The sequence below is a fragment of the Perna viridis genome, chromosome 5, assembly GCF_037379345.1.
Source record: "Perna viridis isolate PV_CMFRI_1.1 ecotype Kerala chromosome 5, ASM3737934v1, whole genome shotgun sequence".
Taxonomy (NCBI): domain Eukaryota; kingdom Metazoa; phylum Mollusca; class Bivalvia; order Mytilida; family Mytilidae; genus Perna; species Perna viridis.
This window is the reverse complement of record NC_142449.1, coordinates 37,744,022-37,759,407: the sequence shown is the minus strand read 5'-3', so window position 1 is coordinate 37,759,407 and position 15,386 is coordinate 37,744,022. Positions and strand designations below refer to the sequence as shown.

Genomic DNA, 15,386 nt, shown 5'->3' with positions numbered 1-15,386 from the left:
ACAAACGTTGAAGAAAAGATTTTTTCACATGCTGATGACACTACTTTAATTTTGTCTGACAAAAATTCAGTAGATGAAGCCTTTAGAGTTTTACATTTGTATGAACAAGCATCTGGGGCAAAATTAAATAAGGATAAATCAGAAATTTTGGCATTGGGAACTGGAACTATTTCAAAACATGAATTAGATGCTTGGAGTATTAGAGAGTGTGATGGGGTTTTACAGCTTTTAGGCATATGGATTGGTAAGGATAAATCTCTTTGTGATAGTTTGAATTGGGATTGCAAAGTACAATCTATTTTGAAGCTATTGAATTTTTGGAAAATGAGACACTTATCAATACATGGTAGATTAACTGTAATAAATACTTTATTGATGAGTAAACTTTGGTATACTCTTATGGTTGTTAATATACCAGAAAAACATTATTTAGAAATTAAGAAGATATGTATTGATTTTTTGTGGAATGATAAACCATCTCTAGTTGCATATGATGTAATAACTAATAAGGTGTTAGATGGTGGTTTAAATTTTCCTGAAATTTTTCATAAAATGTATGCATTTAGACTAAAGTTTTTGCAGAGGCTATTAGATATGGATTATAATGCTGTTTGGAAAGTTACATGTCTTTATTTCTTTTCTAAAGTACAAGGAATGAATCTTGGTGTTGAATTATTGTATTGCGATTTTACTCATAGACAATTAGGATGTTTGCCTGATTTTTATAAATGTATGTTGTATGCATGGGGGAAGATACGTCATTGTATGGAAATAGAAATTAATGTGACTAACGTTTTTGATATTCCCCTCTTCTGTAATCCAATGATTGTGAATGGTGATAGTATGTTATATATGAGAACATTTATAGAAGCAGGTATTATCAAGATTAAGGACTTAGCTTATGAATGCAAGAGAGGTTTTATGAAGGACACTTATATTCAAGATATTGTATCTCAAAAGTTCCCTGATGTTTCCGTTGATAAAATTATTAAAGTAGTGAAATGTATTAAGCAATGTATTCCACAAGATTATGTAGTTTTAGTTGAAGAAAATGCAAACACTTGTAAAGCAACTGTTTTAAATATAATTTACAGCGTTAATGGTAGAAAGTATGCTTTACCTAATACAACAAGATCATTTTATGATATACTGTTAAAGACATTAACAAGAGAACCTAATTCTGTAAAATACTGGTGTGAAATATTTTCAGATTTTGATGTTCAAAAAGTACAAAAAGTTTTGAACTTTTCATTTTTACAAAGTGATTGGATTGAGTCATCATTCAAAATTTTCCATAGAGTTTTCTTCACTAAGGAGAGACTGATGAGATGCCAAATTACTGTTGATTCTATGTGTCCAGTTTGCGAAGATGTGCATGAAGACTTGGAGCACTTGATCATTGTGTGTAGATGTTTGACTCAGTTCAATGACTTTTTTAAAGATTTCCTACATAACATTCTGTGTAATAGTTCTACTAGCTTTGTCAATACTCTAGATTTCAAATATATATGTTACTTTGGTCTAGTCAAGAAGGATAAAAATATAAACTTATACTTTGTGAATACAGTTTTATGTGCTAGAAGATTCTGTGTAGTAAAGAGGAGAAATATCTCTATGAAGGATGATCATTTGATAGACATAGTGCCATATTTTAAAAATGTTCTGCAAAAACATGTGAGTTATGCATACTTGTATTATAAACAGAAGAAGTGCATGTATTTATTTGAAAAGTATTATTTAAACAAAAATCCTGTACTAAGGATACGTAATGATGAAGTACATATTGAGTTTTAATTGAGATCTGTTGTTAATAATTGTTACAATTCTAACCAACACTGTGATAATATGAATTAATGGGAGACTAGCCCAATAATTCTTTTATGAATGTATTTATTTGAATAAAATTTTATCAAAATAAAAAAAAAAGAGCGCCAGTCTAGTAAACTGGAGGTCGCGAGTTCGAATCTCGCTGGAGCCTTTTTCTCAGTTGAAATCATTGTTCACATCTTTTTTTTCCCCTATTTTGACGCTTAATTGGCTACAATTAGCAGATTGTAGAAAATAAACTTTACATTTATTCCAAATAAAGCATAAGAAATCATCAACTTGTGGAACAAGTTATTAAACGCGACGTCAATGACGTATAAAGAACATCTACATTCTACTATTTTTTCTTTAAAATGATTCGGTGATCTTTCTGATGAGTAGATATCTTCAAAACAAGTACATGTATGTATATGCACATATCACCTTTTCTATTAAAATCAATGCATCAATACTATACAACAGTGTAGATCTATACACAAAGGCAGACATAAATGTATTGTGTGTTCATTTTGTGAATCTGAACTTGTAATATTGGAAAGTTGGTGTATATGATTAAAGGTTGTTTCTGTTGTATTCCATTTTCATATTACTATTCTTTTCCTATTTTTCGCTGAACAAGACTACCTCTAAATACGGTAATTTCCTACTCATTATTGTCGACGGCTCCATAGCTCAGTTGGTTAGAGCGCCAGTCTAGTAAACTGGAGGTCGCGAGTTCGAATCTCGCTGGAGCCTTTTTCTCACTTGAAATCATTGTTCACATCTTTTTTTCCCCTATTTTGACGCTTAATTGGCTGCAATTAGCAGATTGTAGAAAATAAACTTTACATTTATTCCAAATAAAGCATAAGAAATCATCAACTTGTGGAACAAGTTATTAAATGCGACGTCAATGACGTATAAAGAACATCTACATTCTACTATTTTTTCTTTAAAATGATTCGGTGATCTTTCTGATGAGTAGATATCTTCAAAACAAGTACATGTATGTATATGCACATATCACCTTTTCTATTAAAATCAATGCATCAATACTATACAACAGTGTAGATCTATACACAAAGGCAGACATAAATGTATTGTGTGTTCATTTTGTGAATCTGAACTTGTAATATTGGAAAGTTGGTGTATATGATTAAAGGTTGTTTCTGTTGTATTCCATTTTCATATTACTATACTTTTCCTATTTTTTGCTGAACAAGACTACCTCTAAATACGGTAATTTCCTACTCATTATTGTCGACGGCTCCATAGCTCAGTTGGTTAGAGCGCCAGTCTAGTAAACTGGAGGTCGCGAGTTCGAATCTCGCTGGAGCCTTTTTCTCAGTTGAAATCATTGTTCGCATCTTTTTTGTTTCCCTATTTTGACGCTTAATTGGCTACAATTAGCAGATTGTAGAAAATAAACTTTACATTTATTCCAAATAAAGCATAAGAAATCATCAACTTGTGGAACAAGTTATTAAATGCGACGTCAATGACGTATAAAGAACATCTACATTCTACTATTTTTTCTTTAAAATGATTCGGTGATCTTTCTGATGAGTAGATATCTTCAAAACAAGTACATGTATGTATATGCACATATCACCTTTTCTATTAAAATCAATGCATCAATACTATACAACAGTGTAGATCTATACACAAAGGCAGACATAAATGTATTGTGTGTTCATTTTGTGAATCTGAACTTGTAATATTGGAAAGTTGGTGTATATGATTAAAGGTTGTTTCTGTTGTATTCCATTTTCATATTACTATACTTTTCCTATTTTTTGCTGAACAAGACTACCTCTAAATACGGTAATTTCCTACTCATTATTGTCGACGGCTCCATAGCTCAGTTGGTTAGAGCGCCAGTCTAGTAAACTGGAGGTCGCGTGTTCGAATCTCGCTGGAGCCTTTTTCTCAGTTGAAATCATTGTTCGCATCTTTTTTGTTTCCCTATTTTGACGCTTAATTGGCTACAATTAGCAGATTGTAGAAAATAAACTTTACATTTATTCCAAATAAAGCATAAGAAATCATCAACTTGTGGAACAAGTTATTAAATGCGACGTCAATGACGTATAAAGAACATCTACATTCTACTATTTTTTCTTTAAAATGATTCGGTGATCTTTCTGATGAGTAGATATCTTCAAAACAAGTACATGTATGTATATGCACATATCACCTTTTCTATTAAAATCAATGCATCAATACTATACAACAGTGTAGATCTATACACAAAGGCAGACATAAATGTATTGTGTGTTCATTTTGTGAATCTGAACTTGTAATATTGGAAAGTTGGTGTATATGATTAAAGGTTGTTTCTGTTGTATTCCATTTTCATATTACTATACTTTTCCTATTTTTTGCTGAACAAGACTACCTCTAAATACGGTAATTTCCTACTCATTATTGTCGACGGCTCCATAGCTCAGTTGGTTAGAGCGCCAGTCTAGTAAACTGGAGGTCGCGAGTTCGAATCTCGCTGGAGCCTTTTTCTCACTTGAAATCATTGTTCACATCTTTTTTTTCCCCTATTTTGACGCTTAATTGGCTACAATTAGCAGATTGTAGAAAATAAACTTTACATTTATTCCAAATAAAGCATAAGAAATCATCAACTTGTGGAACAAGTTATTAAATGCGACGTCAATGACGTATAAAGAACATCTACATTCTACTATTTTTTCTTTAAAATGATTCGGTGATCTTTCTGATGAGTAGATATCTTCAAAACAAGTACATGTATGTATATGCACATATCACCTTTTCTATTAAAATCAATGCATCAATACTATACAACAGTGTAGATCTATACACAAAGGCAGACATAAATGTATTGTGTGTTCATTTTGTGAATCTGAACTTGTAATATTGGAAAGTTGGTGTATATGATTAAAGGTTGTTTCTGTTGTATTCCATTTTCATATTACTATACTTTTCCTATTTTTTGCTGAACAAGACTACCTCTAAATACGGTAATTTCCTACTCATTATTGTCGACGGCTCCATAGCTCAGTTGGTTAGAGCGCCAGTCTAGTAAACTGGAGGTCGCGAGTTCGAATCTCGCTGGAGCCTTTTTCTCACTTGAAATCATTGTTCACATCTTTTTTTTCCCCTATTTTGACGCTTAATTGGCTACAATTAGCAGATTGTAGAAAATAAACTTTACATTTATTCCAAATAAAGCATAAGAAATCATCAACTTGTGGAACAAGTTATTAAATGCGACGTCAATGACGTATAAAGAACATCTACATTCTACTATTTTTTCTTTAAAATGATTCGGTGATCTTTCTGATGAGTAGATATCTTCAAAACAAGTACATGTATGTATATGCACATATCACCTTTTCTATTAAAATCAATGCATCAATACTATACAACAGTGTAGATCTATACACAAAGGCAGACATAAATGTATTGTGTGTTCATTTTGTGAATCTGAACTTGTAATATTGGAAAGTTGGTGTATATGATTAAAGGTTGTTTCTGTTGTATTCCATTTTCATATTACTATACTTTTCCTATTTTTTGCTGAACAAGACTACCTCTAAATACGGTAATTTCCTACTCATTATTGTCGACGGCTCCATAGCTCAGTTGGTTAGAGCGCCAGTCTAGTAAACTGGAGGTCGCGAGTTCGAATCTCGCTGGAGCCTTTTTCTCACTTGAAATCATTGTTCACATCTTTTTTTTCCCCCTATTTTGACGCTTAATTGGCTACAATTAGCAGATTGTAGAAAATAAACTTTACATTTATTCCAAATAAAGCATAAGAAATCATCAACTTGTGGAACAAGTTATTAAATGCGACGTCAATGACGTATAAAGAACATCTACATTCTACTATTTTTTCTTTAAAATGATTCGGTGATCTTTCTGATGAGTAGATATCTTCAAAACAAGTACATGTATGTATATGCACATATCACCTTTTCTATTAAAATCAATGCATCAATACTATACAACAGTGTAGATCTATACACAAAGGCAGACATAAATGTATTGTGTGTTCATTTTGTGAATCTGAACTTGTAATATTGGAAAGTTGGTGTATATGATTAAAGGTTGTTTCTGTTGTATTCCATTTTCATATTACTATACTTTTCCTATTTTTTGCTGAACAAGACTACCTCTAAATACGGTAATTTCCTACTCATTATTGTCGACGGCTCCATAGCTCAGTTGGTTAGAGCGCCAGTCTAGTAAACTGGAGGTCGCGAGTTCGAATCTCGCTGGAGCCTTTTTCTCACTTGAAATCATTGTTCACATCTTTTTTTTCCCCTATTTTGACGCTTAATTGGCTACAATTAGCAGATTGTAGAAAATAAACTTTACATTTATTCCAAATAAAGCATAAGAAATCATCAACTTGTGGAACAAGTTATTAAATGCGACGTCAATGACGTATAAAGAACATCTACATTCTACTATTTTTTCTTTAAAATGATTCGGTGATCTTTCTGATGAGTAGATATCTTCAAAACAAGTACATGTATGTATATGCACATATCACCTTTTCTATTAAAATCAATGCATCAATACTATACAACAGTGTAGATCTATACACAAAGGCAGACATAAATGTATTGTGTGTTCATTTTGTGAATCTGAACTTGTAATATTGGAAAGTTGGTGTATATGATTAAAGGTTGTTTCTGTTGTATTCCATTTTCATATTACTATACTTTTCCTATTTTTTGCTGAACAAGACTACCTCTAAATACGGTAATTTCCTACTCATTATTGTCGACGGCTCCATAGCTCAGTTGGTTAGAGCGCCAGTCTAGTAAACTGGAGGTCGCGAGTTCGAATCTCGCTGGAGCCTTTTTCTCACTTGAAATCATTGTTCACATCTTTTTTTTCCCCCTATTTTGACGCTTAATTGGCTACAATTAGCAGATTGTAGAAAATAAACTTTACATTTATTCCAAATAAAGCATAAGAAATCATCAACTTGTGGAACAAGTTATTAAATGCGACGTCAATGACGTATAAAGAACATCTACATTCTACTATTTTTTCTTTAAAATGATTCGGTGATCTTTCTGATGAGTAGATATCTTCAAAACAAGTACATGTATGTATATGCACATATCACCTTTTCTATTAAAATCAATGCATCAATACTATACAACAGTGTAGATCTATACACAAAGGCAGACATAAATGTATTGTGTGTTCATTTTGTGAATCTGAACTTGTAATATTGGAAAGTTGGTGTATATGATTAAAGGTTGTTTCTGTTGTATTCCATTTTCATATTACTATACTTTTCCTATTTTTTGCTGAACAAGACTACCTCTAAATACGGTAATTTCCTACTCATTATTGTCGACGGCTCCATAGCTCAGTTGGTTAGAGCGCCAGTCTAGTAAACTGGAGGTCGCGAGTTCGAATCTCGCTGGAGCCTTTTTCTCACTTGAAATCATTGTTCACATCTTTTTTTTCCCCTATTTTGACGCTTAATTGGCTACAATTAGCAGATTGTAGAAAATAAACTTTACATTTATTCCAAATAAAGCATAAGAAATCATCAACTTGTGGAACAAGTTATTAAATGCGACGTCAATGACGTATAAAGAACATCTACATTCTACTATTTTTTCTTTAAAATGATTCGGTGATCTTTCTGATGAGTAGATATCTTCAAAACAAGTACATGTATGTATATGCACATATCACCTTTTCTATTAAAATCAATGCATCAATACTATACAACAGTGTAGATCTATACACAAAGGCAGACATAAATGTATTGTGTGTTCATTTTGTGAATCTGAACTTGTAATATTGGAAAGTTGGTGTATATGATTAAAGGTTGTTTCTGTTGTATTCCATTTTCATATTACTATACTTTTCCTATTTTTTGCTGAACAAGACTACCTCTAAATACGGTAATTTCCTACTCATTATTGTCGACGGCTCCATAGCTCAGTTGGTTAGAGCGCCAGTCTAGTAAACTGGAGGTCGCGAGTTCGAATCTCGCTGGAGCCTTTTTCTCACTTGAAATCATTGTTCACATCTTTTTTTCCCCTATTTTGACGCTTAATTGGCTGCAATTAGCAGATTGTAGAAAATAAACTTTACATTTATTCCAAATAAAGCATAAGAAATCATCAACTTGTGGAACAAGTTATTAAATGCGACGTCAATGACGTATAAAGAACATCTACATTCTACTATTTTTTCTTTAAAATGATTCGGTGATCTTTCTGATGAGTAGATATCTTCAAAACAAGTACATGTATGTATATACACAAAGGCAGACATAAATGTATTGTGTGTTCATTTTGTGAATCTGAACTTGTAATATTGGAAAGTTGGTGTATATGATTAAAGGTTGTTTCTGTTGTATTCCATTTTCATATTACTATACTTTTCCTATTTTTTGCTGAACAAGACTACCTCTAAATACGGTAATTTCCTACTCATTATTGTCGACGGCTCCATAGCTCAGTTGGTTAGAGCGCCAGTCTAGTAAACTGGAGGTCGCGAGTTCGAATCTCGCTGGAGCCTTTTTCTCACTTGAAATCATTGTTCACATCTTTTTTTCCCCTATTTTGACGCTTAATTGGCTGCAATTAGCAGATTGTAGAAAATAAACTTTACATTTATTCCAAATAAAGCATAAGAAATCATCAACTTGTGGAACAAGTTATTAAATGCGACGTCAATGACGTATAAAGAACATCTACATTCTACTATTTTTTCTTTAAAATGATTCGGTGATCTTTCTGATGAGTAGATATCTTCAAAACAAGTACATGTATGTATATACACAAAGGCAGACATAAATGTATTGTGTGTTCATTTTGTGAATCTGAACTTGTAATATTGGAAAGTTGGTGTATATGATTAAAGGTTGTTTCTGTTGTATTCCATTTTCATATTACTATACTTTTCCTATTTTTTGCTGAACAAGACTACCTCTAAATACGGTAATTTCCTACTCATTATTGTCGACGGCTCCATAGCTCAGTTGGTTAGAGCGCCAGTCTAGTAAACTGGAGGTCGCGAGTTCGAATCTCGCTGGAGCCTTTTTCTCACTTGAAATCATTGTTCACATCTTTTTTTTCCCCTATTTTGACGCTTAATTGGCTACAATTAGCAGATTGTAGAAAATAAACTTTACATTTATTCCAAATAAAGCATAAGAAATCATCAACTTGTGGAACAAGTTATTAAATGCGACGTCAATGACGTATAAAGAACATCTACATTCTACTATTTTTTCTTTAAAATGATTCGGTGATCTTTCTGATGAGTAGATATCTTCAAAACAAGTACATGTATGTATATGCACATATCACCTTTTCTATTAAAATCAATGCATCAATACTATACAACAGTGTAGATCTATACACAAAGGCAGACATAAATGTATTGTGTGTTCATTTTGTGAATCTGAACTTGTAATATTGGAAAGTTGGTGTATATGATTAAAGGTTGTTTCTGTTGTATTCCATTTTCATATTACTATACTTTTCCTATTTTTTGCTGAACAAGACTACCTCTAAATACGGTAATTTCCTACTCATTATTGTCGACGGCTCCATAGCTCAGTTGGTTAGAGCGCCAGTCTAGTAAACTGGAGGTCGCGAGTTCGAATCTCGCTGGAGCCTTTTTCTCACTTGAAATCATTGTTCACATCTTTTTTTCCCCTATTTTGACGCTTAATTGGCTGCAATTAGCAGATTGTAGAAAATAAACTTTACATTTATTCCAAATAAAGCATAAGAAATCATCAACTTGTGGAACAAGTTATTAAATGCGACGTCAATGACGTATAAAGAACATCTACATTCTACTATTTTTTCTTTAAAATGATTCGGTGATCTTTCTGATGAGTAGATATCTTCAAAACAAGTACATGTATGTATATGCACATATCACCTTTTCTATTAAAATCAATGCATCAATACTATACAACAGTGTAGATCTATACACAAAGGCAGACATAAATGTATTGTGTGTTCATTTTGTGAATCTGAACTTGTAATATTGGAAAGTTGGTGTATATGATTAAAGGTTGTTTCTGTTGTATTCCATTTTCATATTACTATACTTTTCCTATTTTTTGCTGAACAAGACTACCTCTAAATACGGTAATTTCCTACTCATTATTGTCGACGGCTCCATAGCTCAGTTGGTTAGAGCGCCAGTCTAGTAAACTGGAGGTCGCGAGTTCGAATCTCGCTGGAGCCTTTTTCTCACTTGAAATCATTGTTCACATCTTTTTTTCCCCTATTTTGACGCTTAATTGGCTGCAATTAGCAGATTGTAGAAAATAAACTTTACATTTATTCCAAATAAAGCATAAGAAATCATCAACTTGTGGAACAAGTTATTAAATGCGACGTCAATGACGTATAAAGAACATCTACATTCTACTATTTTTTCTTTAAAATGATTCGGTGATCTTTCTGATGAGTAGATATCTTCAAAACAAGTACATGTATGTATATGCACATATCACCTTTTCTATTAAAATCAATGCATCAATACTATACAACAGTGTAGATCTATACACAAAGGCAGACATAAATGTATTGTGTGTTCATTTTGTGAATCTGAACTTGTAATATTGGAAAGTTGGTGTATATGATTAAAGGTTGTTTCTGTTGTATTCCATTTTCATATTACTATACTTTTCCTATTTTTTGCTGAACAAGACTACCTCTAAATACGGTAATTTCCTACTCATTATTGTCGACGGCTCCATAGCTCAGTTGGTTAGAGCGCCAGTCTAGTAAACTGGAGGTCGCGAGTTCGAATCTCGCTGGAGCCTTTTTCTCACTTGAAATCATTGTTCACATCTTTTTTTCCCCTATTTTGACGCTTAATTGGCTGCAATTAGCAGATTGTAGAAAATAAACTTTACATTTATTCCAAATAAAGCATAAGAAATCATCAACTTGTGGAACAAGTTATTAAATGCGACGTCAATGACGTATAAAGAACATCTACATTCTACTATTTTTTCTTTAAAATGATTCGGTGATCTTTCTGATGAGTAGATATCTTCAAAACAAGTACATGTATGTATATGCACATATCACCTTTTCTATTAAAATCAATGCATCAATACTATACAACAGTGTAGATCTATACACAAAGGCAGACATAAATGTATTGTGTGTTCATTTTGTGAATCTGAACTTGTAATATTGGAAAGTTGGTGTATATGATTAAAGGTTGTTTCTGTTGTATTCCATTTTCATATTACTATACTTTTCCTATTTTTTGCTGAACAAGACTACCTCTAAATACGGTAATTTCCTACTCATTATTGTCGACGGCTCCATAGCTCAGTTGGTTAGAGCGCCAGTCTAGTAAACTGGAGGTCGCGAGTTCGAATCTCGCTGGAGCCTTTTTCTCACTTGAAATCATTGTTCACATCTTTTTTTCCCCTATTTTGACGCTTAATTGGCTGCAATTAGCAGATTGTAGAAAATAAACTTTACATTTATTCCAAATAAAGCATAAGAAATCATCAACTTGTGGAACAAGTTATTAAATGCGACGTCAATGACGTATAAAGAACATCTACATTCTACTATTTTTTCTTTAAAATGATTCGGTGATCTTTCTGATGAGTAGATATCTTCAAAACAAGTACATGTATGTATATGCACATATCACCTTTTCTATTAAAATCAATGCATCAATACTATACAACAGTGTAGATCTATACACAAAGGCAGACATAAATGTATTGTGTGTTCATTTTGTGAATCTGAACTTGTAATATTGGAAAGTTGGTGTATATGATTAAAGGTTGTTTCTGTTGTATTCCATTTTCATATTACTATACTTTTCCTATTTTTTGCTGAACAAGACTACCTCTAAATACGGTAATTTCCTATTCATTATTGTCGACGGCTCCATGGTTCAGTTGGTTAGAGAGCCAGTCTAGGGGGGGGGGGGTTTTGGATGCATCATCTGTAGGATGTAAACATTGTGTCGTCCGAGAATTTTTCTTTGTTTGGTGAGTTCTTCGCCGTATTTTTGTGTGTAAATATTTCCAGAACATTGTTAGATGATATTTGCTTTAAAGTGATAATAGTTTCCATATAAATATTCGTTTTATATCCCCTGTTCCTGCTTTTTCGTAGCAGGAAAAAGGGGGAGGAAAGGTGCGCTCGATTCGTTTCTTGAGATCCATCTAAGAACTAATGGCGAACTTTGAAAGAAGTGGACCAGAAAGGTCCAATAGAAAGTCTTTTAATGTTGAAAATGAATTTTCAAAGGAGAAAACTGTTTTAATTTCATGTGTACTTGAAGGTTCTGGGAAAGTAGAACCTGATTCAGTAATTGATGAAATTGAATTGAAATGTGGTAGAGGAAGTGTTATAGCATGTGTGCCAAAGACCGACAGTGGATATGAAGTTGTATTTAGAGAGAGGCAGATGATGGAACCAATTCTTGATGATTTATCAGTCAGTGGTAAAACATTTAAAGTGACTGATTTAGAATCCAGCTTCAGATATGTTTCAATACTCAACTTGAGTATGTATGTAACTGATGCTGAAATCATTGAAAGATTTTCAAAAATTGGAGTTGAAGTGGTGTCACCAATTAAAAAACATAAGATGAAGTCGAAAAACTATATTTATGATGGAACAAGAGTATTTAAGGCAAAATTTCCACCTAATATGAAATCCATCCCCTACTCGATGAAGTTTTCAGTGAATGAAAAAGAAACTGCATACTATCGTGTGATCCACAATATTCAAGTTAGAGTGTGCCATGGGTGTTTTAGCCCGGACCACATATATAAAGATTGTCCTGATTTCAAGTGTTTTGAGTGTGGCGAGCAAGGTCATATTAGTAGGAAATGCTTGAAAAATAAGTGTTCTTTCTGCTTTTACAAGAAGGAGAACTGTAAGTGTGAAACCTTGAGGAAGACAGGCGTGGGTAATTCATGTACAGAATTCCAAACTGATTCCTACTCAGGCATTTTTAAGGATCATGACATTCAACATTCAAGTGACAGAATGTTTCATACAGAAAATGATGATTCAAGTGATGTTTCTGAAGATGACGAATGGGCACAGAACACTAGAAGACGTGAAAATGTTGTCTGTAGTGTTCATTCCCGTTATCGTGATGATGTCAGTCATGTTGACACTAATGGCGATGCTACCCATACAACTGTGGAGGCGGTTGTTGAGCCGATAGCGAATGGTGATAATGGTGTTGCTAGCCATATCACAGATGATGTTCCGAATGGTGTTGCTGGTCAGTGTATTGATGAATGTGACGGTGCTAGTCACGATGGAGAGAATCATGAAGTGGATTGTGATGACGTTTCTGAGGTGTTAGATGATGTTTGTGACATGGTTCATGGTGTTGAAGATATTGTAAGTGGTGAAGATAAAGAAAAAGTAGAATCAGAAATCGATCATGACAATCTTACTAATAATGTAGATGTTAGCCATGTTAATTTGGTTGAATTTAATGATGTCTCTGGTGTATCTGAGAATAATGTTAAAGATATTGATCATATATCTAATATAGAAAATACTGCCTCCTCTCAGGATAAAATCAAAAGCCAGGGAGGAGTCAGCCATAGTACTTGTGATACTTTGGATGATTTTGAAATGGACACTCATTCATTGACAAGTGATTGTCAGTTGGCGAGTGGTGATGAGTTTACTGTTGTGGGTAAGAAAAAATCCTACTTGGGTATCAAAAGGCGAAATAAATTTCAGATTAAGCCTAATTTAAAGGCAGCTAGATTGTCAAATGTTAAAAATAAGTTAATGAAGTAACAATGGAGTGGAATGTGTCATTAGTTATGAACTTTTGTTTTGTGATGGCTACTTTTAACTTCATTAGCCTTAATTGTAATGGTTTGTGTGACAAAAATAAAAGGGATTGTATTTTTGCATTATGTATTGAAAGAAAATATGACATTGTTTGTTTACAGGAAACATTTTGGACTGATAAATTGTATGAGGATATTCAAATTGATAAAACTGTATGGGATGGTGAGATTTTTGCCAGTAATAGCATTTGTAATAGGAAAGGGGTTGCCATTCTTGTAAGTAAAAGGTTGAAAAATGTTTTTAAAGTTTGTGAGAGTGTATGTGGAAGATTAGTTCATATACAAGGTAAAATTCTTGACAAAAGTTTGGACATAATTAATTTGTATGCTCCAAATAATGTTAGTGAAAAGTGTAATTTTTTCAATGATTGTAAAAGTAAAATATATGGAGATGAATTTATTATAATAGCAGGTGATTATAATACCACTCTTTCCCCTTTAGACAAACGTGGGAAAACTGTTTTTTATGCTGACAGATCTTTAAAATGTCTGACTGAATTGATAAATGAAAAAGGTTTATCTGATGTATGGAGAGATAGAAATGTAGGTGTTAAAATGTTTTCAAGAAAACAAGTTGTACAAAGTTTTTTAACTCAAAGTAGAATTGATTATTTTTTAGTTTCTTGTAATTTAAAACCATTTATAAAGAATGTTTTTTACAATGATACATCTTTCAGTGATCATTCTATTGTTAGTATGAAATTAGATTTTTCTGAAGTTGAAAAAGGACCTGGTGTTTGGATTTTTAACAAGTCCTTATTGAGTGATGATTTTTTTGTTGAAAAAATTAGAAATATCTTACTTGATGAAATTGGTTCAGATTTTTATTTTTCACATCCATTAATTTGGTGGGATAATTTGAAATATAAAATCAAGAAAACAAGTCAACTCTATGGTAAAGAAAAACAGAGAGAGTTATATAGAGATTATTATAGAATACAGAATAAGTTACAAGAATTGTCAATAAAGGCTGCTTGTGGTAATGATATAGATCATGTCAAATATTTAGAGTTGAAAGAGGAACTTGAAAGTTTAGAAAAACATAGATGTAATGGTGCTGTTATAAGATCCAAATGTCAATATTCATTAGAAAGTGATAAAAATACAACCTATTTTTTGAATTTAGAGAAACATAGACAGAATAGAAATATGATAAATGGTTTGAAAAATTGTGATGGTAATGTTGTCAGTGAAACTGCTGAAATTTTAGATGTTATTTATAGTTTTTATAAAAGGCTATTTTCTTGTGTACAAACTGATTATGAAGCAATTGATAAAATGTTAGATTGTATTAACGTCAATGTTGACGTTTGTGATGTTGAAAAATGTGATGAGGAAATTAATATTGAAGAAATAAAAACCTCTATAAAAGGTATGAAACAAGGAAAAACACCTGGTCCTGATGGACTCACGATGGAGTTTTATTTATATTTTTTTAATGAGTTGAAAGATGTTTTGAAATATATTTATGATACAGTTGAAGAGAATAAAGTTTTATCTAGGTCTATGAGGTATGGAATGATTAACCTAATTTATAAAAATAGAGGTGACAAAACTGACTTGAAAAATTTTAGACCTATCAGTTTATTGAATGTAGATTATAAAATATTAGCAAGAGTCATGGCAAATAGGTTTAAATTTGTACTTCCAAAGATTATTTCACCAACTCAGAGTTGTTGTATAATAGGTAAAGACATCTCTGATATTACTGTTACTGTAAGAGACATAA

The 15,386-nt window shown here is 32.4% G+C and overlaps 16 non-coding genes across 16 annotated transcripts; all 16 read left to right on the top strand.

Annotated features, from left to right (window-relative positions):
• The first annotated feature begins 2,488 nt into the window (after positions 1-2,488).
• Positions 2,489-2,562, top strand: Trnat-agu (transfer RNA threonine (anticodon AGU)). The gene has a single exon. It is a non-coding gene; the product is annotated as a tRNA-Thr (tRNA).
• A 509-nt stretch (positions 2,563-3,071) lies between these two features.
• On the top strand, positions 3,072-3,145 carry Trnat-agu (transfer RNA threonine (anticodon AGU)). The gene has a single exon. It is a non-coding gene; the product is annotated as a tRNA-Thr (tRNA).
• A 511-nt stretch (positions 3,146-3,656) lies between these two features.
• Positions 3,657-3,730, top strand: Trnat-agu (transfer RNA threonine (anticodon AGU)). Its single transcript has one exon. It is a non-coding gene; the product is annotated as a tRNA-Thr (tRNA).
• A 511-nt stretch (positions 3,731-4,241) lies between these two features.
• Positions 4,242-4,315, top strand: Trnat-agu (transfer RNA threonine (anticodon AGU)). Its single transcript has one exon. It is a non-coding gene; the product is annotated as a tRNA-Thr (tRNA).
• A 510-nt stretch (positions 4,316-4,825) lies between these two features.
• Positions 4,826-4,899, top strand: Trnat-agu (transfer RNA threonine (anticodon AGU)). The gene has a single exon. It is a non-coding gene; the product is annotated as a tRNA-Thr (tRNA).
• Positions 4,900-5,409: 510 nt separating this feature from the next.
• On the top strand, positions 5,410-5,483 carry Trnat-agu (transfer RNA threonine (anticodon AGU)). Its single transcript has one exon. It is a non-coding gene; the product is annotated as a tRNA-Thr (tRNA).
• Positions 5,484-5,994: 511 nt separating this feature from the next.
• Trnat-agu (transfer RNA threonine (anticodon AGU)) lies at positions 5,995-6,068 on the top strand. Its single transcript has one exon. It is a non-coding gene; the product is annotated as a tRNA-Thr (tRNA).
• A 510-nt stretch (positions 6,069-6,578) lies between these two features.
• Positions 6,579-6,652, top strand: Trnat-agu (transfer RNA threonine (anticodon AGU)). The gene has a single exon. It is a non-coding gene; the product is annotated as a tRNA-Thr (tRNA).
• A 511-nt stretch (positions 6,653-7,163) lies between these two features.
• Positions 7,164-7,237, top strand: Trnat-agu (transfer RNA threonine (anticodon AGU)). Its single transcript has one exon. It is a non-coding gene; the product is annotated as a tRNA-Thr (tRNA).
• Positions 7,238-7,747: 510 nt separating this feature from the next.
• Positions 7,748-7,821, top strand: Trnat-agu (transfer RNA threonine (anticodon AGU)). The gene has a single exon. It is a non-coding gene; the product is annotated as a tRNA-Thr (tRNA).
• Positions 7,822-8,269: 448 nt separating this feature from the next.
• Positions 8,270-8,343, top strand: Trnat-agu (transfer RNA threonine (anticodon AGU)). Its single transcript has one exon. It is a non-coding gene; the product is annotated as a tRNA-Thr (tRNA).
• A 448-nt stretch (positions 8,344-8,791) lies between these two features.
• Trnat-agu (transfer RNA threonine (anticodon AGU)) lies at positions 8,792-8,865 on the top strand. The gene has a single exon. It is a non-coding gene; the product is annotated as a tRNA-Thr (tRNA).
• Positions 8,866-9,375: 510 nt separating this feature from the next.
• Trnat-agu (transfer RNA threonine (anticodon AGU)) lies at positions 9,376-9,449 on the top strand. The gene has a single exon. It is a non-coding gene; the product is annotated as a tRNA-Thr (tRNA).
• Positions 9,450-9,958: 509 nt separating this feature from the next.
• On the top strand, positions 9,959-10,032 carry Trnat-agu (transfer RNA threonine (anticodon AGU)). Its single transcript has one exon. It is a non-coding gene; the product is annotated as a tRNA-Thr (tRNA).
• Positions 10,033-10,541: 509 nt separating this feature from the next.
• Trnat-agu (transfer RNA threonine (anticodon AGU)) lies at positions 10,542-10,615 on the top strand. The gene has a single exon. It is a non-coding gene; the product is annotated as a tRNA-Thr (tRNA).
• A 509-nt stretch (positions 10,616-11,124) lies between these two features.
• On the top strand, positions 11,125-11,198 carry Trnat-agu (transfer RNA threonine (anticodon AGU)). The gene has a single exon. It is a non-coding gene; the product is annotated as a tRNA-Thr (tRNA).
• Positions 11,199-15,386: the final 4,188 nt, after the last annotated feature.